This window comes from Gopherus evgoodei, chromosome 5, assembly GCF_007399415.2.
Source record: "Gopherus evgoodei ecotype Sinaloan lineage chromosome 5, rGopEvg1_v1.p, whole genome shotgun sequence".
In the NCBI taxonomy this organism is placed as follows: Eukaryota; Metazoa; Chordata; order Testudines; family Testudinidae; genus Gopherus; species Gopherus evgoodei.
In genome coordinates, this window is record NC_044326.1 from 45,181,749 (window position 1) to 45,205,242 (window position 23,494).

General features: G+C 43.3%; 1 protein-coding gene and 2 long non-coding RNA genes across 4 annotated transcripts in view; 2 read left to right on the top strand and 1 right to left on the bottom strand.

The window, feature by feature from the left end:
• Window positions 1-23,494, top strand: part of UBE2K (ubiquitin conjugating enzyme E2 K) — an 88,760-nt gene that overhangs the window by 12,189 nt on the left and 53,077 nt on the right. The gene's annotated exons all lie outside the window — the stretch shown is intronic.
• On the bottom strand, window positions 1,060-15,594 carry LOC115652198. Its single transcript, XR_004000581.1, has 3 exons — window positions 15,503-15,594; window positions 14,500-14,504; window positions 1,060-1,071 (listed from the first exon to the last, which is right to left on the bottom strand). It is a non-coding gene; the product is annotated as an uncharacterized LOC115652198 (long non-coding RNA).
• Window positions 15,764-19,192, top strand: LOC115652197. The gene is made up of 3 exons (XR_004000580.1): window positions 15,764-15,774; window positions 15,858-15,862; window positions 19,092-19,192. It is a non-coding gene; the product is annotated as an uncharacterized LOC115652197 (long non-coding RNA).

A 23,494-nucleotide genomic window follows, 5' to 3' on the forward strand; every position in this document is an offset into this window, starting at 1 on the left:
AGCACCATGCAAGACACAAACTATCTTATTTATACAGATAAAAGGGCGAGCACTTAACAAGATAACAAAGGAAGCAGAATCTGGTAAGTTTACCTGGGCTAGGCATGCATATCTTATTTCCTTACTAACTATTTCCGATCCTCTGTTAATGTTTCGCCATTAGCACCCTTGTTTATGCCTAATGTTTCTTTTCCTGGCACCTGTATTTCAACATTTCTTATTTCTGCTTAAAGGTACATACAACATTTCTTTAATCCATTCTTATTTTTACAATTTAATTCATTCTATTTTCACAATCCCTCCTTTTGGTCAAGCTCATGCCATGACCAAAATTTTACTGGTTCCACAAATCAATCGTTCTTTATTTCTTCATCAGTGATATTTAAAATCATCATATTAGCACTCTGGTTTGAGGCAGCTATCTGTGTGGCATGTCTTACACCATTTTGGATGCAACAGGAGATTAACTGAAAGCATACAAAAATCACTAAGATTCCAAACAGGATAGTTAGGGCTCCCTGAAACAACTAGTTTCCTATGCCAGAGAAATTGAACAGGTTACTTAGCCACTTCCCTAAAGAACTCGACTCTTCATGGGGAAGATATGCGATTTGTTCTAAGTGGCTATAGCGATCTGTTACCTCATTGATATTGTATAAACACACAACATTGTTTTCCAGTGAGAGCACAGGTCCCTCCTTTGGCCGCCAGCACTATGTCCAATGCCTGACGTTTCTGGAGGGCCACCTGTCCGATCACCCCTGTTTCTTTGGCCAGGGCTCTTAAACTTTCTCTGGTTTTATTTACCATTATTTTAACTACTGATTGTAACCTTAGGAGCCTTTTTGCCTGGTGTATTGCTCCCTCAAGTGGGATAAAGGAACTGCCAATAGCCTCTTCCCAGGTGTCATTACTGTTCCATATTGTGTTAAACGGACAAGGTCCTCCAGTGAGGTCTGGGGAATTGAGTGGGATAGCCAGGACAGGAACACCAGTTTGAGAGTGGGCTGGGATGTGGCTGCAGACCCAGCATTTAGAAATAATAAGGGTCTGAGCTATCCACACTTGCTGCTGGATAAAAGAATTGTCATTGTGGACTCCCCAGACCTTAAGACACCAGCAGCCGAAAAACAGGCACCACCAGAGGCGCATGTTGGAGGCAGGGCCCTTCTGGTTCTGACAACCTCAACTGAGGGAACTGCAGTCACAGTTTTATGTCCACCAGGCAGCAGGCGCTAGGCTCACTACTGCTTCTTCTTGGGCCTTGCTTTATGTAGTCATCTGCTTCTGGCAACCCTTACGAGAGCGTAGATTGTAAGGTATTGCAGGCTGTTCCTCTACATCTTCTTCTGGAGTCAAAAAAATTGACTCTGCGTGGTCCTGAGGTGGTGGTTGGTTCACTGGGGGTGGTGCATTCTTACACTGCGAAGCATGTATCCACTCTGAGGCCACGTCCAGACTCCCCGCCGTATCGGCGGGTTAAAATCGATTGCTCGGGGATCGAGATATCGCGTCTAATCTAGACGCGATATATCGATCCCTGAGTGAGCTTATATCGATTCCGGAACTCCATCAACCCCAACGGAGTTCCAGAATCGACAGGGAGAGCCGCGAAAATCGATCCTGTGCGGTGTGGACGGGTGAGTAATCCGATCTTAGATATTCGACTTCAGCTACGTTATTCACGTAGCTGAAGTTGCGTATCTAAGATCGATTTCCCCCCCGTAGTGTGGACGTGGCCTGAGTTGCCAGACAGTTTAACAGCCGTCCCTTGACTCTGGCTATCACAATGGCCTTCACACCTTATCTTTTCCTGATGCATACATTCCTCATTCACACAAATAGATTGAGAATACAAACAGTAGTATTTTATATCGAACAAAAAAGCATTGCAAATTAAACCTTGCTAAGTTTTACAATTGATAACTAAGACAATTTACATTGAGACCCAGGCCTTCAATGTTTCTCTAATTTACTTAACATAGACACAATAGAGAATCCTGTCTCTTAATACCTAAATCTTAAAACAGAGAGTTAGAGGGGGCCCAATTTGTAATGCATATGGGAAAACAGAATCTTATAGTCCCAGGGGGTCATTTCTTTCTGCTATTTAAAAAAAGTGGCTAGCAGGATGAAATCAAATTATACTTTAATTCTTATGGGACATTATAAAATCCTGCTCCTACATATCCCCCTTTTGACACTAAGATTATTAATCGCCAGTGTCACTTCTTATTTAGTCCATGTAATAGAAAATACTGGGAGGTGATTTGGGCCTGTGGCTTTATCTTTGCACACATTTGTTTTATCCACCAACACATTTTAAACATTTCAGTTACACACATACAATTTAAAGCCAAAAACACAATTAGGGGTACTAACATTAGTATGCCAGTAGTTGTGGGAGACCATCCAGAAAAGATGTTATACCAATGGTAAACTGTTATGTTTTTCTGTAGTGGCAATTCTTAATATGTCCCCATTTGTGTGTATAATATGAATGGTCCAGTTTTCCACATCTTTTTTTTTTTTTTTTTTTTTGGAACTATGTTACCTTTTTACCTTTTAACAGATGATTGGTAACTGTTTGCCATTCAATGCCAAGCTTGATAGAGAACTCAGCTAAATCAGTGCTTACAGTAAGCTGAGACTTTCTTTTGTTGTTGTTGTTGTTGTGGCAAATAGTAAATGTGAGTATTGGAAAACACAGAACTTATATTATATTTACATTTTTCTTCTGGTGGGTTGCTAACACTTTTTAAACACTTTTCCCCAAGAATTAACACATACACATAGCCCATTATACAGTACTTTGGATTATCTGAAAGACAAAAATAACATTTTTCTACCCCTTTTGGGGTGGCATTGATTATTACTTAAAAGATTGCTTTCTTTTACAAATACCCTTGCTGATTGCAGGCAAAACAGAGGAATTACCCCCATATTTTCTTGTGTTTTTTTGTTCTATAGGCAGGCCAGGTTTTAATGGCTTCTACTTTTTAAGGGTTATGCGGAAATTATTCCACTGTTTAGTTATTAAATTCATGAGGTGGTGTACCTCAAGTTTTTCCTCTTATATAGCAGACCAAGTTTGTAATGTTTTTCCTGCTGTGTTAAACTTTAAGTTTATTCACAGGTAATAGCTGAGAAGCATCATTACCATATTACTTTAAAGGATTTTTCCAAAAATCATACACACTACAAGTTGTTACAGGGGTACTTACTAACATTAAAGTTATTTTAATGTTTAATATTAACAGGAACATTAGCATCAAATCTATTAAAGGTATCTTGTTATACCATGCCTTTTATGTAGGCAATTTGTTTGTTTGCTGACCAGGTATGTTCTTTATTTGCAGCTTCTTTTGTGCTGGCAGTTCTCACCTTTCTTTTCAGTTAGGTAATTTGCATCAACACAGGCTTGACTTTTGGATTCAAAGCCATCAGCAGAGCTCAGAGACTCTCTGTCTTAACACACAGGGATCTGAAAAAGAAAACACAGCCTATTGTGGCTCTTTTTGGAGCCCTAATAGGATTTTAATTCAGCAGCACGTTTCATTTGCATTTTTTTTTACCCTTTTCTACAATATAGGCACATGTCCGGGGGAAAATGCACATTCCTTCTATACTATAACTTTTAAAAAACATTAGCCATATCAATTTTTACATAAGGTGTAACTGTTTCTTTTGTTCTTAGAGTTTTCATGTGTCCTTATCAAAGTGACAGTCTGATTACACAGAGCCATTTTAAGGCTCAGTGTTTTTAACATTGCTTCTTTTTGTTTTGTGCACCTCACCTCTGCTGTTGCTTCAGAGGATCACTGTTAATTTCTTATTTTTTCATTACAGCTCTTATCTGCTATTGTTACAAAAAAAACAAACAAAAAGACTTCAGAATCTCTCCCTATTCCCCTGATTTTGACTGCCCTGTTGCAGCCATGACTTGGTCTTTACAAAAATTAAAATGTTTTTAAATAAAGAATCAAGTTACCCCTTAAGGGTTAAATGCTAAATCCCAAAGCCAAACAACACTAATTACCTGTGTCTTGCAAAAAGGTCTGTCAGTTTTGCAACTTTGAATTAAAGAGTCAAATGAATTTGTAGTGGCATTAAAAACAAAAACAAAATCAATTTATCTTACCCCTACAAAACAGGAGTTTTACAAACCAGATATGCTGGTTTAGATTCTTAGAACTTTACATATTTTCACAGACAAATATATACATACACTTTCTTTTCCTTAACATTCCTTTACACTGCTTTGTTTTTACATAGCTGTATATATATTTGGATGATTTACAGGCATTCTTCTGGAAAAGGGCCCATTTTCTCTTCAGAATGTCTGCAAAGAAACCAAGAATTCTCTCTTTAACATGGTCCTTTTTAACTTTTTCCACAAAGTTTAACTGCTTAATTCTCTCCAGCCTCTGTAGAGTTAACTTTTCACACTCTTCCCCTAAATCACTTGTTTATGTCCCAAAATGACATCTTTATCACCTCAGATTTCACCATTTTAAGTATTGTTCCAGGGGTTCATGCCTGCACTTACTGCTTTTCTTACTCCTGACACTATTCCCTTAGGGCTTTCAACCTGTTTCTTTATCTGTTGCTTGCCTGCTTGTCTGGGCCCAATCCTGCTTTTTCCAATGAACCGTTTGTGAGTGATATTATGGTCATTTCACAATTTTGAAAGAAATGTTCAAGGAAAGGGACCAGGAAGGGTGGGGGCTAGTTGAGGAGCCCACCCTCCTTGCTGAATTGGTAGTGGAACACTAAAGAATCAGTTTTTGAGGCAGACGACAAAGGGGAACAGAACAAGGGGCTTTTTGGTCGTTTTTACAATGAGATGGGAGTATGAAGGGGGTTGGATCGATCCGGGGTTTGGAGAACGGGGTAAAGGGGAGCGCTCGGTCTGGTGGTGGGAGAGGAGGCTTTTAATAAAGCTTTTAACTTATTATTCGAATAATTGAGAGAGGCCAGTTTTGATTTTGTCCACCTATGATTTTCCTCTTGCCACCACTGCATGAAACAATTAACCTCTCCTTTAGCCAATTTAGTTTTAGGTTGGCCGAGTTTGTCCTTTAAGACGTCCACTCAGTCTTTGTTCCAAGATTTTAACAGTGGCCACAGAGTTTTGGGATCCCCCTGAGTTAGCCTAGACCATTTTTCCAGAAATTTACCGGAGTCTGGACCCTTTTTACAGGAGTCCGGACCCATCCTAAATACATAAAATGAGCCGGCGTTCATTTAAGGAATGGTCCAACTTAGATGTCTGGTTACCAGTACAGGAGGACTTTCACACTCCAATCACACAAGAAGGAAATTCAAGTTCGTCAGAGCGATGCCTGCTGCAACACACAAAAGGAACCCACAGGCTACTGCCTCAATTGCCCTTGCTTTCACACCAGGGGTTTTACCCAAAGTGCGGTGCGGCTGCAATTGTGCAGATTCCACTCACTCAGACCACGGGGACAGGAACCCCTTGGTCGGCCGATCCCCAGACAGAGACCGGCACCCAGACTCAAACACTCCACAAGAGGACAGATAGACACAGAGACAGGACAGTCCTCAGTCTGGACAAAACACAGAAATAATTACCTGACCAGATTCCTGATGTCAGATCCCGGGATCCCTACCAGAACAGAGTGGGAACCAACAGGTTCGATGGCGTAGACTTCACTGTGGTTGTGCGCCTTTCCGCCCTAGTGGAGGACCGCTCGGGCCAAATGCCCAGGTGCCGGCTGCCACGGTCATCCTACAAAAATGGTCAGGAATCACACAGCCCCAGTGAAGACGGTTGCCATCTCGGTGGAACCTCCAAATTGTCAAAGTTAGAATCAGGACTCACAATTTGTCAGACCACTCTGTTTTATTAGCGCAGCGCTCCGCCAATAACACCCAGATAATGTGAGCACCATGCAAGACACAAGCTATCTTATTTATACAGATAAAAGGGCGAGCACTTAACAAGGTAACAAAGGAAGCAGAATCTGAGGCCATGGCTACACTTACAGTTTTGCAGCGCAGGTAGTTACAGCTGTGTTCGTACAGCTGTGTAGGAGCAGCGCTGCAGTGTGGCCACACTGACAGCTACCAGCGCTGCAGTGTGACCACATTTGCAGCACTTGCAGCGCTGTTGGGAGTGGTGCATAGTGGGCAGCTATCCCACAGAGCACCTCGTCCCATTTTGGCGCTGTGGCTTGTGGGAAGGAGAAGGAAGTGTGCAGGTCTTTCCGCTTCCTGTTCCAACGCCCCGTGGTGCTTTGCTACACATTCCGAGCATTTTGGCGGCATTGTGAGTCTGCAGCGCGATTTCTGAGATTTCTGTTACAAATGGAGCCTGAGCTGCTGAGGACCTTGCTGATGAATGTTGCCAGCACATCACGCATGGCAGTGGAGCTATTCCTTCAGCTGCAAAGTGACAGTGAGGAGTCAGACAATGATATTGAAACGCCTGACGCTCAAGACACTCAATTGCTTGTGGCAGTAACAGACGTGCTCAGCACCATGGAACGGCGCCTTTGGGCTCGGGAAACCAGCACTGAGTGGTGGGATCACATCATCCTGCAAGCCTGGGATGACGAGCAGTGGCTGCAGAACTTTCGGATGAGAAAAGCCACTTTCATGGGACTGTGTGCTGAGCTCGCCCCTACCCTGCGGCGCAGGGACACGAGATTGAGAGCTGCCCTGCCAGTGGAGAAGCGGGTGGCTATTGCAATCTGGAAGCTGGCAACTCCAGACAGCTACCGATCGGTGGCGAACCAGTTTGGAGTGGGAAAGTCCACCATTGGAATGGTGCTGATGCAAGTTTGCACAGCCATTAATCGCACCCTGCTAAGAAGAACTGTGACTCTGGGGAACGTGCAGGACATTGTGGATGGCTTTGCAGAAATGGGTTTCCCTAACTGTGGAGGGGCAATAGATGGGACACATATTCCTATTCTGTCACCACCCCACCTGGCATCAGAGTACATTAATCGCAAGGGGTATTTCTCCATGGTTCTGCAAGCGCTTGTGGATCACCGTGGGCGTTTCACTGACGTTTACTCAGGATGGCCTGGAAAGGTGCATGATGCACGCATCTTTCGGAACAGTGCCCTGTTCAGGAGGCTGAGGGCCGGGACTTTTTTCCCAGACCGCAAGATCACAGTAGGGGACGTCGAAATGCCCACTGTGATCCTTGGAGAGCCCGCTTACCCCTTAATGCCATGGCTTATGAAACCGTATACAGGGAAGCTTGACAGGAGCAAGGACCGGTTCAACTACAGGCTGAGCCGGTGCAGAATGACTGTGGAGTGTGCTTTTGGCCGTTTGAAAGCCCGCTGGAGGTGTCTTTATGGGAAGCTAGATTTGGGGGAAAGCAGCATCTCCGCTATTATATCCGCGTGCTGTACCCTCCATAATATTTGTGAAGGGAAGGGTGAAAGATTCAGTGAGGAATGAACCTCCGAAGTTCGACGCCTAGAGGATGAATTTGCACAGCCAGAGAGCAGGGCTACTAGAGAGGCCCAGGAAAGGGCTTCAAGGATTAGGGATGCCTTAAGGGAGCAATTTGATGCTGAGAGCCAACAGTAATGTTTGGTGCCTTTGCTGTGCTCCTTTCTACCTTGGGGTACAATATTTACCACTTCCTGCAATAATAAAACGTATTGTAAAAGCCATAAAATCCTTTATTCAAAGTACAGTACATAAAAGGCCAGGGGGGTTAGGGTGGTGGACTGTACATTCAGAGGTTTGAATATGTCCTGTTTGGATTACTGTTCAATGTCTGCTGCACTTCAGGATTGCTATGCTGCAGGGTAATGGGGGTGGAGTGCACAGGGTAAGAATTGTAGTTATCAGGGCTGGTAGGTGATCGTACAGGTGTTGGGGGCAGCTGGGGGTAATAAGAAACTGGCTGCTGGAGAAAGGTGTTTTGTGCAAATACTGGGGAACAAGAAAGAGAGCTTTGGGAGGGGTGTGGGTTACCACGGTACAGATCTGCCTGCATGGCTACAAGAGACTCGAAAGACTGAGTTTGGCGAGCCAGGAGGCTTATCATCTGCTTTGAGGTTTTTTTGGTAGCCAATTCCTTTCTCCTGCTTTCTGTTTGCCTCCACTCATACATTTTCTCTGTCCATTCCTCCGTCTTCCTACTTTCTCTGTTGTAGTGAATCATAACTGCTTTGATCAGTTCTTCTTTTGATTTTCTCGGATTTTTTCTCAAGTTCTGCAAGCGACGTGAGGCCGGTGATCCGGCTGCATTAGTCAAGGTCACTTAAAAAAAACATAGATAGAAACATGTAATACACAGAGGCTACATCGTTTATTATCACACAGTGAAGGAGTTTTTAGACTTTTTGTAGCATCCTTCCCACATACCTAACATAACACAGACAGGCCAGGGAAGCGAAGGCATGGCGAGCAATGGGGTGAGTGTTTCTGCCCCAACTGCATCTTGGAGGGGGAATTGACCGATGGGTCACTGGGGTTTATCTGCATTGGGTACAGGAGGTAGCTGGTGTCCTGCACAGGGGACAGTAGTGAACAGGAAAGTGGCGAGCTGCTGGAAGACCGGAGCACACCGCGGGGCTGACTGCCTGCTGGGAAGGGGGAGGGGGGAGACTGGAGGGCACCACGGGGCTGGCTACGTGCTGGGAAGGGGGGGGGGGGGGAAGAGACCGGAGCGCACTGCGGGGCTGGCTGCCTGCTGGGAAGGGGGGGGGAAACCGGAGGGCACCGCGGGGCTGGCTACGTGCTGGGGAGGGGAAGACCGGAGCGCACCGCGGGGCTGCCTGCCTGCTGGGAAGGGGCGGGGGGACCGGAGCGCACCGCGGGGCTGGCTACGTGCTGGAAGAGGGTGGGGAGACCGGAACGCACTGCGGGGCTGGGGGGGGACCGCGAACCTGACGCCCTGCACTCAAGTATCCCTAAATTCTCAACAGGGTTTCCTGCTGCCAGGTATATCACTGCTGCGTGTTACCTGGGAAGAGAGGGAGGGTCTTCTACAGCAATGTGGATTCCGCCCTGGCCCCTATGCAGCTTGCCTGTGTGCAGCCATGGTCCCCCCACCCCTCGCTGCACAGTGGATCGGACGAGTTAGCCTGACCGGGACAAGGACCACGGTGGCTCTCCCGATAAACTTGAGAAAGCAAATTGCGCACACTCTGGCTGCAACTTTTCAAGAGATTACCGAGGCAGATTACAGAGACGTGATAGAGCAAATCAATGGGCTAGTCCACGTTTAGGCATGCATGCAGGCAGCCATAACCCAAACCCTCCTCTCCCAAAACATAAAAATCTGCTTACCCCGAGCACACTCCGCAGCTTCTTCCTCACCAGCAACTTCCAGCTGCTGCGACTGGCTAGCCTCCTCCTGGCTTGAGAAGAGCTCCTGGCTGCATGCCTCCTGGGACTCCGGAGTGTCTCCCTCCACGCCAGTAGCCTCACTGTCGGCTTCCTCTACACCCTCTCCCACTTCTCCCTGCTCTGAACTCTCCATCGTGGTCCTCGGATTGGCAGTGGGGTCACATCCAAGTATGGCATCCAGCTCCTTGTAAAAACGGCAGGTTGTGGGGGCAGCTCCTGAGCGGCGATTTCCCTCACGGGCTTTGCAGTAAGCACTCCTCAGCTCTTTTATTTTGACCCTGCACCGCGCACTCGACTTTATATAATCTGTTTTACAAAACCGGTTTATGTAAAATCAGAATAATCCCGTAGTGTAGACATAGCCTGATACTGTTATAAAGCCCTGATATAAAGTAGATGCTCTTATTCCAGTGTGGGAGGGCCTTTTGATGGTTGATCTTGCTTTTGAGAAAGGGTGTATGCTAACCAAAAAACCCACACGTTCCAGAACAAGTGTCCTCACTTGATTGGTATAACTGTGTTAGTATAACTGATAAAGCTTTCTCATGTAGACAGACTTTATTAGTTTGCTGGATTAGGATCTGTGCTCTGATTTCAGAATTTTCCATTGCTATGAGCCAGAAGGAACCATGCTTAATTTTCAAATCCCAGGTTGAATTCTTATCGTTAGCAGTTGGAAGAACATGTCTTTGCTTTTATTTTGAGCTGTCTTTTGGACTAGAATCATGGAGTGAGAGTAGATACTGAATGCTACAATGTCTATCCTTGACTGTCACTTGTCATAGTAAAGACAATCTTTAAATTTTACAGAAATTACTGGTTAGAGTGCTTCTTTGCCTCACCCCCCACATCTGAAGGGAATTTTCTACTCTTTAATCATAAGTAGATTTTTCAAGCTCTGCCCATGTTGATTATGTAAAAAAACAATTTGTCATAAACAAAGTTAATAGCATGTTAACAGTGTACAGTACCCAAACATGAGTTAAATGGAATTCAGGAAGCCAAGGGTGTATATCCCGCAGGTGGTACTGGATGAGACTGTAAGATGATTTTGCATATCAGCTGGCTTTTAAAGGGACTGCACTACAGTTAGCTGGTGTTCAATAGCGTTCTTAAAGCAGAGGAACTTACTAGCAGGGTTTCAGAATATTGTGCTCCAGAACTGAAAGTACTCTTTCAAAAACCTGCTGGTTAACTCACATTTTCATCCTAAACATGTTCATCTGAATTTTATGGCTGCTCCTCAAGACCTTTGAATCAAGTGTTCTGTATTCACTATTAAAATCAATATTTTTCTCATGCAAATACTAATAGAATAACTGGATAGTGTGTTAATGTTCCTATTAATAGTATTTACACTAATTAGTATTTCATTATGACCTGTAAGTGTTCAAAACACTTCTATGTAACATATCATTAAACATAGATTCATAGATTCTAGGACTGGAAGGAACCTTGATAGATCATCGAGTCCAGTCCCCTGCCCTCATGGCAGGACCAAATACTGTCTAGACCATCCCGGATAGACATTTATCTAACCTACTCTTAAATATCTCCAGAGATGGAGATTTTACAACCTCGCCAGGCAATTTATTCCAGTGTTTAACCACCCTGACAGTTAGGAACTTTTTCTTAATGTCCAACCTAAACCTCCCTTGCTGCAGTTTAAGCCCATTGCTTCTTGTTCTATCCTTAGAGGCTAAGGTGAACAAGTTTACTCCCTCCTCCTTATGACACCCTTTTAGATACATGTGCATGACCATTTGACTAGACCTGTGAGTTGACCAAGGAATCGGGATAATAGGACGAATGAAGTGAGGTCCGCCACTCAACTTGGTGGCATTTCTGCCTGTATGTATGTAATAACTTTTGAAATTTCCAAAAGAGTAACACTTTTCATTACATTGAACTGAAATGTATTTGAAAATAGATATATTACAGTTAGCATTTCTGTTACTGCTGCTGATGGGAATTTTGCTTTAAAAAAAAAAAAAAAACCAAATAAAGTGATGTCATATGGGACCCTAATGTCAAAGTGTGCTAACAAGTTTTTAAATTACTTTGCCTTCTGATTGTTAAAAATTACATAGTAGAGTAATACTAATTCAAGTGCTATAGTCAAGAGTTAACCAGTTTCCAGCCTGTTTTCATAATCTTTAAGGACTTGTTACACTGTCCATGTAACTTTTTAATTTTTTTAGAACAATAGTCACCAATAATAGTAGCCTAAGAAAATATGAGTATACTTGAAAATGCATTTAATTATATTTCATAGTTAATGTTCTGAGGGTCTTTACTTTTTGACAGAGTTCTGAACAAAACTTCACTCTTTTTTATGGAGAGAAGTAAACAATTTTGCTCAAGGTTATCTAATAAAGTTCATTAATTTTGATATTGTACAGTGCTCTCCGGGTTCCCAATCTATTATTTGCACTTGTAACTGACTGACTAAATTTATTCTGTAGTCTCTAGTTTAGGAATATTTTTAGTTTGGGAAGTAAAATCTATTTTATGGAGTAAAATATAGTTAATATGATTGATAAGTGAATCTACATACTAAAAAAAAAATTAAAAAAATCAAAATCGTGTTTGGCCAAATTGTAAAATAGCATTTATAATTGTTTAAAAATATCCCAAATCAACAATTCCTTTATTTTACTTAAGCAGATAGTATAGATCTTTCCATGTTAGAAGTTTTCAGTTAATTTTCTTTTTGTTTAAAAGTGAAGTTAAAGATGTCTTGTCTTGGACTGTGTGGGCGAGAAGGAAGGAGTATAATCTTTTGAAACAGGGGTAATCCTGCAGTCTCTTCACATGTAGAACTGCTAGTGACCAAAAGTGGGAATTGACTTGTGGAATTGACTGCTGGATCAGGTCTGAAGTAACCAATGATCTTGTGTATTTTCACATATAATGGTTAATTAACATTTCTCATTAAAACACAGTTTGTCTGTGAAGCTTTTCAGTTTTATAGCATCACAGAGAAAAGTGTGTATAAAAACAAAACAAAAATACAATCTTAAGGCACTGTGCAGTTGCTCTTTCATCTGGGCTTTGTGTGTCTACTGTTTTTTGTATGATTTATGTTGTAGACTCCTCAGCGCAGAGAATCCTTTGCACTGTGTCCTGTAGAGTATTTAGCATGCTTTTGTCACTCAAATGGTGTTCAGTTCTCAATGTTTAGTGATGCCTACCAAAACATGTTTGCAAGGGTTTATCTGTGCTAGGAAGTTGTAACAGTTTAACTATGACGGTATAGTTAAAGCAATATTAAGCTTCCTTCCCTCCCCCTCCCCCTCCAATGCAATGTGGACATAATTATGTTGCTATAAAGGTGCTTTATACCTGTACAGCTGTTCCTGTCCTGGAAGGGAAATAACTATACTGATATAAATGCTTTTACTTGTAATTATTTTGGTCAAAAAGGCAGACCCTTAGCCAAAATAATTATACCAGTAAATCTTTTCAGCATAGAGCAGGCATAAGATTCCAAGGTAGGAAGAAGTATGTGCTTCTTAGCTCTCTTTTCTCAAATTTCATTAAACTAATTAGCTCTTTGAGTAACAAATTTTGTAATAGTAATATCTCAACACATTGAGGCCATCCTTTTCTAAACACCTATTTTTACTTCTTCATAATGGTTTCAACAACTTCCCTTTGAACTAAAACCTCTCTTTATTAGCCCAAATCTAACTTTTTTTAATATGGATTTTTTTTATATGGAATGAAATTTAAATTTGATTGAGCTTTTTAAATTCTGTTTGTGGGGGTGGGGGTGATGGTGGGGGTGGGGATAATCTTGTTTAAACAAAAATTAAGGTGGTTTTTGTTCCAGATATCTGAAAGTGCATTGGTTATTAAAATTAAAGTTGCTCTGCACTGAGTTTTCTATAAGGACACTTGCCTAGAAAATAAGTAGAACTTTAGTTCATAATTAAAATTATAAGAATTTTAAAATAATGGTCTGGCCATGCAAGTACTCGATTTTTGTTAATGTTTTTGAGCACTCTTGTTTGCATCTTAATTCTGTGCATTCAAATATTTTGTTAGTATCATATATATTAGTAAAAATGACATTCTATTTACTGACTGAGCTGTTTTTAGTTGTTAAAGTGTGAGAAAAGAATCTCACTTATTTTTTCCAAGAAAGGCATGTACTCTTCTATGCTTTCATAACTGTAAAATTTTAATCTGACTTTTTGAAGCTTCCAATAAAAATTCTCCTTTGGGCTGAGATTAATTATGTGAAAATTGAGAAAACCATAAGAAAGAAAAATAGTGATTAGATTGAAAAAACTCTTTAATCTGTTTTATAGCAGTGGTGTCCTTTCTTCACTAGGAAGACAAGGAGTATGTTTAGCAGATATGTTAATTAACACACATTAAAAACTTAGTGTCAATAAATTGTTATAGTTTGAAATGAGTTAACTGGTAAAGGTAAGGCTTAGGTTCACCCTATGCTTTAACTTATCAGTTCAACACGTGTTTGTTAATTGGCATGTGTTAATTAACATAACATAAAAATGGCCATACTGGGTCAGACCAAAGGTCCATCTAGCCCAGTATCCTGTCTTCCGACAGTGGCCAATGCCAGGTGCCCCAGAGGGAATGAACAGAACAGGTTTAGACCCCATATATTATATGTATAGTTGGAATTATGCTTTCCAATGTGCATTACTTTGCATTTATCAACACTGAATTTCATCTGCCATTTTGTTTCCCAGTCACCTGGTTTTGAGAGATCCCTTTGTATCTCTTTTCTATCTGCTATGGATTTAATTATGTTGAGCAATTTTGTATCATCTGCAAATTTTGCCAGCTCACTCTTTACCCATTTTTCCAGCTCATTTATGAATATATTGAATAGGACTTGTCCCAATACAGACCCCTGGGGGACACCACTATTTGCCTCTCTTGATTCTGAAAATTGACCATTTACTCCTATCCTGTTTCCTATCCTTTAATCAGTTACCAATCCATTAGAGGACCTTTCCTCTTATCCCATGACAGCTTACTTTGCTATAAAAGCCTTTGGTGAGGGACCTTGTCAAAGGCTTTCTGAAAATCTGTATCCAGTGGAACCCCCTTGTCCACATGCTTATTGACCCACTCAGATTTGTAATAGATTGGTGATGCATGATTTCTCTTTACAAAACCTATGTTGACCCTTCCCCAACAAATTATATTCATCTATGTTGTTGTTTACTGTAGTTTCAACCAGTTTGCCCAATACTGACATCAGGCTTACTGGCCTGTAATTGCTGGGATCACCTCTGGAGTCCTTTTTAAAAATTGGCATCACATTAGCTATTTTCCTATCATTTGGTATGGAAGTGGATTTAAACCACAAACCACAGTTAGTAGTTCTGCAGTTTCACATTTGAGTTCCTTCAGAACTCTTGGGTGAATACCATCTGGTGACTTATTACTGTTTAGTTTATCAATTTATTCCAAAACCTCCTTTAATGACACCTCAATCTGGGACAGTTCCTCAGATGTGTCACCTGAAAAGAATGTCTCAGATTTTGGGAATCTCCCTTACATCCTCAGCCATGGCTAGGCGTTCTTCAGATTCTTTTTTGGCCTTCCTAACTATATTTTTACGTTTCATTTGCCAGAGTTTATGCTCCTTTCTATTTCCCTCACTAGAATTTAACTCCCACTTTTGAAAGGATGATTTTTTGCCTCTCACTGCTCCTTTTACTTTGTTGTTTAGCCATGCTGGCACTTTTTTGGTTCTCTTACTGTTTTTTATAATCTGGGGTATACATTTAAGTTGAGCCTTTATTATGGTGTCTTTAAAAAGTTCCTATGCAACTTGCAGGAATTTCACTTTTGGCACTGTGCCTTTTAATTTCTGTTTAACTAACTTCCTCATTTTTGTGTAGTCCCCCATTCTGAAATTATATGCTACAGTGTTGAGCTGCTGTGGTGATTTCCCTGCCATAGGTATGTTAAATTTAATTATATTACAGTCACTCTTACCAAGCGATCCAGCTATATTCACCTCCTGGACCAGATCCTGTGCTCCACTTATGACTAAATTAAGAATTGCCTCTCCTTTTGTGGGTTCCACGGCTAGTTGCTCCAAAAAGCAGTCATTTAAGGTGTCAAGAAACTTTATCTCTGCATCCCATCATGAGGTGACGTGTACCATTTGAATTCTTGTCTGAGCTCTCAAAGCTTGAAGGATCAAAAACATTGTGGCGGGTGGTTCAGGGTATATGTCCTCAACCCCCTCCTCCCTCGCTCTGTGAAAGCAAAGGGAAAAAAATCATTTCTTGCATTTTTTCAGTGTCACTGCGTTTCTACTGGATGCTGCTGGCAGACTCGGTGCTGCAGCGCTACACAGCAGCATCCTCTTCCCTTGCCTTGCGGATGGCAGACAGTACAGTATGACTGGTATCTGTCATCGTCATCCCATGGGTGCTTCTGGCTGGCCTCGGTGAGGTTGGCTGGGGGCGCCTGGGCAAAAATGGGAATGACTCCAGGTCATTTTCTTCTTGAAGTTTTTGTCTAATGGAGATTCATTCCTGCCTGGAATATCATGGCAGCTGGAGGCTTCTGTCTCAGGCTGCTTTCCCCAGTCAGCGCCACCATGTGGTTGCTCCTACCCCTTGCTACCGGGGCTCACAATCAGATATTTAGACCTTTACATTTTGCTGCAAATAAAAAAATTAAGCTGCCATTTAGAACTGTCCCCCAGCATATATATCCTGGGACATTTTGTATTTTACCAGTGTCAACCAAAGGCCTACACACAAATGGAGATTCAGTCCTGCCTGTGCGTCTATCCTAGTGCTTGTCACAGATTGCCATTTTCAGCTATAGGCTGAGTAAGTGCAGAATGATGGTTCACTCTACTTTACTGTAAGCCAACCACCCTCCCCTCCTCCCTTTGATCTCTGCTTGCAGAGGCAATAACGTCAGTGTTGTTTCATATTTATATATTCTTTATTACTTCATCACACAAATGGGGGGATAACTGCCACGGTAGCCCAAGAGGGGTGTGGGAGGAGGGAAGCAATGGATGGGGTTATTGTACGGGCACCCTCTAGAATGGCATGCAGCTCATCATTTCTGCGGGATATCTGGGGCTCTAGCCCGGAGCGGCCGTTTGTCTCTCTGGTTCTTTAGTAGGCTTGCCTGATATTTTAGGCAGGACTGACTCTCCATTAGACAAAACTTAAAGAGGAGAATGACCTGGGGAGTCATTCCTAGTTTTGACCATGTGCCCCCGGCCGACCTCACCGAGGCTGACCAGGAGCACCCATGACAGCAGCAAATGGTACAGTATGACTGGTAACCGTCTTTGTCAACTTGCAAATCAACAGACGGTACAGTAGGGCTGGTAACCGTCTTTGCTAACTTGTCAAGGCAAGGGGATGCTGCAGTGTAGTGCTGCAGTACTGTGTCTGTCAGCAGCATCCAGTAGACATACGGTGACAGTGAAAAAAGGCTGAACGGGCTCCATGGTTGCCATGCTATGGCATCTGCCCAGGCAATCGAGGGAAAAGGATGCGAAATGACTGTCTACTGTTGCTTTCACGGAGGGATGGTTGACTGACGCCATTTACTCATAACCACCGTGACAAATTTTTGGCCCCATCAGGCATTGGGATCTCAACCCAGAATTCCAATGGGCTGGGAGACTGCGGGAGCTATGGAATAGCTACCCACAGTGCAACGCTTCAGAAGTCGACGCTAACCTCTGTACATGGATGCACGCTGCCAAATTAATGTGCTTAGTGTGGCCGCGTGCACTTGACTGTATACAATCTGTTTCCAAAAACTGGTTTATGTAAAATCGGAATAATCCTGTAGTGTAGACATAGTCTAAGGGATGTCACTGTCTGAACCATGTACTCCTCTGCACAGGTAAGCTTTCCCCTAGCCCTTAGTTTAAAAACTGCTCTATGACCTTTTTAATTTTAAATGCCAGTAATCTGGTTCCATTTTGGTTTAGATGAAGCCAATCCTTCTTATATAGGTGCCCCCTTTCCCAAAATTTTCCCCAGTTCTTAATAAATCTAAACCCCTCCTACCCCTGCCTCCACCATCATCTCATCCACTCATTGAGACACTGACATGTGATAGCAGCCCACTTTAAATGCCAGTTGAGACAGGACCTTTCATAGAGGAAACCAGGAAGTCTACATTTGTTTTCAGGTTCTTAGAGAGTTAACTATCTTATACTTGGTTTTCTAAGGAGATTAGCAGTATATATTCCCCCTCTTCTGGAGGAAAATATTTTAGTAAAACCTTCACTGGTCACCTTTATTTGTTAAACATGTACCTACCATTCTAGCGTCTGAGTGCATTTACATAAAATAAAGCCACAGGACAATATCAATTAAAACAATGAAGTGTCCCATTCCAAACACTGATATTTTACAGCAATAGTGCTACAATGCAAAATAATACTTGAAATACTACCCCAACCTTGGAAATACAACTTCTTTCCTCTCCAAAGCCTATGATTGAGTTGAAAGATGAGCCTTGCACTGTCTTGAAGATCAGCAAACTCTGACTTCAATGGACTGACAAAGAGAAACAGTCAAGAACTCATCTTGTGTCCGAGAGTGCAAATCTAGGGCCTCTGAGCAAGTGTCCCTCAACTGTCAATGTAATGCATAAACCATGCATCGCAATTCAGTGCTCATAGAAATTACCACAGAATTGTGTTCCAAAATCTCAATTTAAAAAAAAAAAGTTCTGTCTTTATGGCTGCAGAGACCAACTTGAAAGTATGAATCAAATGTGAGTTTGAAACAGTGACTGTTAAGGTGTCCCATCCTTCTCAAACAAGTCCCCAGATTTTGCTGCTGTGGAATTTGTATTTTGCTGCAGCCAGGCACCTGACATTTTCTTTTACTTCCTGGCCCTGCTGGGACCTGCCTGCAGGTCTCTTGCTCTCTTACTTTTTGTAACAGAGGGCATTAACTGGATAATAGTGCATTCTTCCTGCTGTGTTCCATTGAGCCAAGTGGAAGGGAGATAAGAAACTAGAGTCTCATCTTGCATGCAAGGAGGCTAGGGGAGCCAAAAGGGTAGTTTGGTGAGCTGGGCTACTTGGAGAACACAACAGCTGAGGGAAACTGCTGCAAACTCGTTCCTTACCTGACACATACATGAGGTGAAAATGGTTCTTAGCTGGGCTGCCTGGACAATGTCATGAGAGCTGAAGCCAGGGGAAGGGACCCAGACTGTCTGGATAATATAATGGAAAAAAAAATCCTTACGTAATCATTGACAAGTTTTAAGTCAATGAGTGTTTTCAGCTTTGAGCCATGTGGTTGGGAGAAAGTGGTCAGGAGGTTGAGAATGAAGGTTATTTTAATGGCAGCAGAAGAAACTGGGAACATGTCTACATTACAAATTTGTTGACCTAAATTATGTCTATATACAACCACCACAGTGATTAAATTGCTTTTGCATGATGATATTACACTTCTTGTGTTGGCAGTTGCGTCCTCACTAGCAGCGCTTGCCTTGATGCAGAGAGCAGTGCACCCAGGGTGCACTATCCCACAATGCAACTTGCCACCAACTAGCACAGGGTGTTTTGGGAAGGTTTTGCAATGTCTCGTGGGAGCAACTGAGTCACTCAGGGATGACTGGGAACATGATTTCAACATTCCATAATCCATTGTTCTCCATCCCATAATTTCATTCGCATCTTGTAATGTTTTGTGCCTCTTTTCAAAATCCCTGCAAACCCGCTGTGACGCGTGGTTAGAAAGGGTTATGATTTACCTATGTATGAGTAGGGTGGACAGTGTAATCAACAGTCCCTGTCTATGCCGTATTCTGATAGTTCAGAGGTCAAAAGAACATTCTATCATGTAAATGAATTGTAAACATGGGGTATCTCAGTATTCATCTCTCTTTGAAATGTACTGTGAATGGTGGAGGAATAAGCAAATGGCCTTACATTAATTCGTATTGGTAAGTACTGGTAATGGACCTCCTTCAAAGTCATCCTAATTACCTTTTGTTCCCTGAGGAATTCTAACTTGTCAAAAGACATGAAATTGTTTAAAAGATCCTTGGGTCCTGATTTTGTCATCTCAGATATGCTTAGCCTTCGTCAAAGGAAGTTTGAGTCGCAAAACTGAGGTCCCAGTTATGCTAGTATGCCCTGAATATGAGTTTTGAGTATTGGACTGTGACCTATGAACTGAATTCTAAAGGAACTCTTTGCAACTACAAAGCTTACCATCTCTGCTGTGAATCTGAACCTCAGTGACTTGAACTCATATCTGTGTATATATATTGATCTTTTAACCATACTCTCTCTCTCTTGTTTTTTAATATTTTAGTTTAATTAATAAGTTAATAATTGGCTGTAGCATGTTTTGGGGTAAGATCTGAAACATTCATTAACTTGGGAGGTAATGTGTCTGATCTTTTGGGATTGGTAGAACCTTTCTTTTATATGATGAAATGAAATTTACAGCAATTTTTATCATATTTGACATTGGTACCTGGATGGATCACTTTAAGGGCAATGTGGTGTTTGGACTTCTGAGTAACCAGTGAGATAATAAAGGGTACGTCTACACTATGGGATTATTCCGATTTTACATAAACCGGTTTTATAAAACAGATTGTGTAAAGTCAAGTGCAAGCGGCCACACTAAGCACATTAATTTGACTGTGTGCGTCCATGGTCTGAGGCTAGCATCGATTTCTGGAGCGTTGCACTGTGGGTAGCTGTCCCGTAGCTATCCCATAGTTCCCGCAGTCTCCCCCACCCCTTGGAATTCTGGGTTGAGAGCCCAGTGCCTGATGGGGCAAAAATCATTGTTGCGGGTGGTTCTGGGTACAGCCTCACCCCTCCCTTTGTGAAAGCAGCAGACAACCATTTTGCTCCTTTTTTCCTGAGTGAACTGTGCAAACGCCATAGCACAGCAAGCATGGACCCTGCTCAGATCAATACTGCAATAGTGGACGTTGTAAACACCTCGCGCATTCTCGTGCAGTGTATGCTGAACCGGGACCTGCAAAGCCAGGCGAGGAGGAGGCGGCAGCTATGGCAGCCTGGTGACGAGAGTGATGAGGACATGGACACAGAATTCTCTCAAACCATGGGCCCCTGCACTTTGGAGATCCTGCTGGTAATTGGTCAGGTTCTAGCCATTGAACGCTGATTTTGGGCCCGGGAAACAAGCACAGACTGGTGGGACCGCATAGTTTTGCAGGTGTGGGACGATTTGCAGTGGCTGCGAAACTTTCGCATGCATAAGGGCACTTTCATGGAACTTTGTGACTTGCTTACCCCTGCCCTGAAATGCCATAATACCAAGATGAGAGCAGCCCTCACAGTGGAGAAGCGAGTGGCAATAGCCCTCTGGAAGCTTGCAATGCCAGACAGCTACCGGTCAGTCGGGAATCAATTTGGAGTGGGAAAATCTACTGTGGGGGCTGCTGTAATGCAAATAGCCGAAGCAATCATTAAGCTGCTGCTACAAAAGGTCGTGACTCTCTGCGAAATGTGCAGGTCATAGTGGGTGGCTTTGCTGCAATGGGATTCCCTAACTGTGGGGGACGATAGATGGAACCCATATCCCTATCTTGGCACTCCGGAGCACCAGGGCACCCAGTACATAAACTGTAAGGGGTACTTTTCAATGGTGCTGCAAGCACTGGTGGATCACAAGGGACGTTTCACCAACATCCACGTGGGATGGCCAGAAAGGGTTCATGATACTCGCTTCTTCAGAAGCACTGCTCTGTTTAAACTACTGCAGCAAGGGAATTACTTCCCAGACCAGAAAATAACAGTTGGATGTTGAAATGCGTGAAGTTATCCTGGGGGACCCAACCTACCCCTTGATGCCATGGCTCATGAAGCCATACACAGGTAGCCTGGACAGTGGTCAGGAGCTGTTCAACTACAGACTGAGCAAGTGCAGGATGGTAGTAGAATGTGCATTTGGCCGTTTAAAGGCGCGCTGGCGCACATTACTGACTCGCTCAGACCTCAGCCAAACCAATGTCCCCTTTGTTATTGCTGCTTGCGATGTGCCCCATAATCTCTGTGAGAGTAAGGGGGAGACCATTATGGCGGGGTGGGAGGCTGAGGCAAATCACCTGGCCGCTGATGACATGCAGCCAGACACAAGGGCAATTTGAAGAGCACACCAGGAGAAGCACCAGGAGCACACATCAGAGAAGCTTTGAAAATGAGTTTCATCACGGGCCAGGGTACGGTGTGACTGCTGTGTTTTTCTCCTTCATGAACTTCCCCCCTTTATTGACTTCTTCCCTGTAAGCAACCCACCCTCCCCCTTCGATTAAGGAAATAAAGTCACTATCGTTTAAAAATCATGTATTCATTATTAAAAAGTAATTATAAAAAGAGGCAGAGAACTGACAAGGTATCCCGGTGTGGTTTGGGAGGAGCATAGGAGGGAAGGAAAAGGCCATTAAATACATTTCAGTGTATTGACAGCGTTTTGGTTGGACTGTCCACTGGGGTTGAGTGGGCGGGTGCACGAAGCCTTCCCCCACGCGTTCTTACACGTCTGGTCTAAGGGTGAGGAAGATATGGAACATGGTGAGTGGTGAGGGTGGTTACACAGGGGCTGCAGCGGCACTCTGTGACCCCGCTGCTCTTTTGAAGATCCACCAGACGTCGGAGGATATCAGTTTGATCACGCAGCAGCTCCAGCGTTTCTTCCCGCCACCGCATATCTTCCTGCCTACACCTCTGATCTTCCTGCCGCCACCTCTCATCTCAAGCGTCTCTCCTATCCTCACGTTGGTCCCTCCTGTCCTCACGTTCACTGGCATCTTTCCTGTACTTTGCTACCACGTCCTTCCAGTCATTCAGATGAGCTCTTTCATTGCGGGTTACTTCCATGATTTCCGAGAACATTTTGTCTCGCATCTTCTTTTTCCTCTGCCTTATCTGAGAGAGCCTTTGGGATGGAGTAGGGAGGCTTGAAAAATGTGCAGCTGCATGAGGGAGGGAAAAAAGGGAGAGAAGTATTTAAAAAGATACATTTTACAGAACAATGGTTAAACTCTTTCACAGTGAACAACACTGTTCACCTTACATAGCACATGTGATTTCACTACAAGGTCGCATTTTGCATCTTAATGTTGAGTGCCTGTGGCTCTGGTGTTAGAGATCTCACAAACACAGGTCCAGGCATCAGAATTCAGCTTGCATGCGGCCATAGTAAGCTATTGTCTTTCGGCTTCTCCAGCCTTCATATACATAGTGCCCTCTGATGCTTCTTTCCTGTTAACATGCAGCAGCAGAAGCCAACCCCCCCATCCAATTCTCTAGGATGATTGCTTTACCCCTCCCCCCACCACATGGCTGGTATCATGGAAGATCACTGCTAATCACCCCCCTTTCCGCCCCCCACCGCGTGGCTGGTAGCTGGGACGATTGCTGCTAGTCAAACGCAAAAAAGCTTAGCGCTATCCTTCCTCCCCTCCCCCCCCCGCTTGGCTACGTGCAAGGAAGGATTTCTTTTAAGCAACAGCCCAATAGGAAAATGGCCATCTCTGTCTCGTTAATTAAATTCCTGAATTTCAACCAGGTTGCCATGAACGATATCACTCTGCTGAGGATAACACAGCGAGATAAAGAACGGATGTTTCTTGAATGCCAGCAATCACTGGGACCATACGCAGCTATGCTTTGTCATGCAGTGATACCCGATTACTTGCTACATGCATGGCGTGGTAAAGTGTCCTACCATGGTGGACGGAACAAGGCTGCCTTGCCCAGAAACCTTCTGCAAAGGCTTTTGGAGTACCTCCAGGAGCGCTTCATGGAGATGTCCCTGGACGATTTCCGCTCCATCCCCAGACATGTTAACAAACTTTTCCTGTAACTTTACTGGCCGCAAATGCATCCCAAGCCTTCATGGCAAATCAATCATTAAAAAACACTTGCTTTTAAACCATGTTTTATATTTACAAAGGTACACTCACCAGAGGTCGCTTCCATGGCTGCACTGTCTGGGCTAGTGGCTTGGGAGGGCTGGGAGGGTAATTCTGTCTGAGTCACAAAAAGCTCCTGGCTGTTGGGCCTAATGGAGTGGTATGTGCTCACTGCAAGGTCGTCCTCCTCTTCCTCCTCCTCCTCTTCATCTTCCCCCTCCGCAGAATCCTCAGCCATGGT